Genomic DNA, 2,383 nt, shown 5'->3' with positions numbered 1-2,383 from the left:
TCTCTCTCTCTCTCTCTCTCTCTCTCTCTCTCTCTGGATAATAAAACCTGCACGAAGCTAAACTTTTCTGGGTAAAACCAATAAAACACTCGCCGATGCATTCTTGATCACGCTTGTAAATGTGACACGCGCTGAAAAAATAGTACAGACGAATTATTCATCGCTAAGTTTTGGGGATGATTCTGTTATGAGCGGCGGCACCAACAATAACATTCCTCGGTGGTGTGACTTGGCGCCGGCAATAAGGCACCGTCGAGGCACTGAACGGTTAACGCCTACAGTACTAAGACGCATTTTCATATTCATTTTGCTTATTATTTAGGGATTTTATACAGCTTCACAAACTCATATGGGGGAATAGTGAGGATTCTGACCATTAATATTCTGTCTGACCTCCATACGCAGTTCATAATGTAAATAAAATCGTCTAATCTCACTCAAACTCATGGTAAGAATGTGTCCCAGTACTGAAGGAGTTAAGGCTGTGTTAGTAGATTGTAGTGTATTTTTCTTTCCTTTCTCTTTTACTGTGAGGTCGATTTGGTGCTTATTATTAGTGACAAAAGAAGGAAAACTAAAGGACGTATTTTGTTGATAAGAAATTTGAACGATTTAAGATGGAGTTAGAAAGTCATAGTGTATGTTTTATTTTATTTATTTTTTTTTTCCTCTCTCTTCTCTTTTACTGTGAGAGGTTGATTTGGTGTTTATTATTAGTGACAAAAGTAGGAAAAGTAAAGGATGTTTGCATTTTGTTGTTAAGAAATTGAACGGTTGGTTAAGGGAGTGTTAGTAAATCATAGCGTATTTTTTTTTCTTCTTTTTCACAGTGAGGTCAATTTTGGTGTTTATTATTAGTAACAAAAGTAGGAAAAGTAGATGACGTTTGCATTTTGTTGATACGAAAATGAACGGTTATAGTGGTATTAGAAAATCATACTTTTATTTATTTATTTTTTTCTCTCTCTCTCTTCTTTTGAACAGAGAGATCGATTTGGTGTGTATTATTAGTTACAAAAAGGAGTAAAATTAAAGCATGTTTGCATTTTGTTGATGAGAAATTGAACGGTTTAAGGAGGCATTACAAAATTATAACTTTTACAACTCAAATGGTCTACAATTCAAGGTAGATGTGATATTTGAAATTAAGGGAAAAATATAAGGATGATAGATGAACTATTAACTTCAATACTGAGACGGATGTTTACCATGATGTTCTGGAATATGAATATACGATTTTATTGACACTAGGAAGGATCTACGAAGGTCAGTAGAATCTTCACTATTTTAATCCCACATGAGTTTCTGAAGCTGTCTAAAATCACCAAATAGTAAGCAGAATGAATATGGATACGCGTCATGATATTGGAGGAAGGTCTTACAAAATCATATTGTATCCTCTTTTCCTCTTTTTCAATTTAGGATAGAAATGATGCTTACAGTGAAGGAAAAGAAGAGAAAAGTAACGGATAATTTCACTATGGGGATGAAAAATGAGTGAAGAGCAAAGAAGAATCAGATGTTAGTGTAGCATTGGAATTTATTGAAGAATGTTAACAAAATGAGTGATATTTGAGCTGCAGCGACACGTCATTGTAGTGTTGATGTCATGCACTTCATCAGAGTGAAGGAAAGGCCTCGCTAGTCAGAGATAAGACAAGGAACGCTGTGGAATGTCAGGCTATCGCTTTGCTTGTCTAACGCCTGTCTGTTACGGATTAACACACACACACACACACACACACACACACACACACACACACACACACACACACACACACACCATTTCTGACTCTTTTCTTTTTAGATTTGTTCCCCTTAGCCAGTGTCCCTCCTACATAAAAAATAACACTTGGCTGGGCATGAATTAACCACCGCCAAGGCAAGAGGATTATCAGTCAGTTCGTCAGATTACTGCTGTACTTATGTCAGTCTGTCAGTCATAGAGTGGCGGAATCTGTTAGGGCTTTTGAAAGAATGAGATGATCTTTCAGGCCTAAATTTTGTAATATGTGAGGAAAAAGAGGGTGAAAACGAGTCTCTGATTCTTGTTTTACCTTATCATCAGAGGCGTAAAATGAAGTTTGTTGTAGTTGTAAGAAAATATATAGATAGGTTAAGAAATAAGGCGAATACCTGAATAGGTGAAAAGAGGATGTGGTGCAGTGGAAACATGCGTGCTTTGGGGTCCGAGGGGTCTCCAAGCGCACGGGCTCGAATCCTGTCCACGGTCCAAATGTAGGTTGGGCTTCCTCACTCGTGGCAATGGGCTTTGAGATAGGAGGTACCCCAAAAAGTATCACCTTTAGCCCATAAATTCCCATGAAAAGCCCACATGGTATAAATAAAAAACTGATTGTTGTTTTACTTTATCATCAGAGGC

This window comes from Portunus trituberculatus, chromosome 12 (genome assembly GCF_017591435.1).
Source record: "Portunus trituberculatus isolate SZX2019 chromosome 12, ASM1759143v1, whole genome shotgun sequence".
Classification (NCBI taxonomy): domain Eukaryota; kingdom Metazoa; phylum Arthropoda; class Malacostraca; order Decapoda; family Portunidae; genus Portunus; species Portunus trituberculatus.
The sequence above is the reverse complement of the archived record's forward strand: the minus strand, read 5'-3'. Positions refer to the sequence as shown.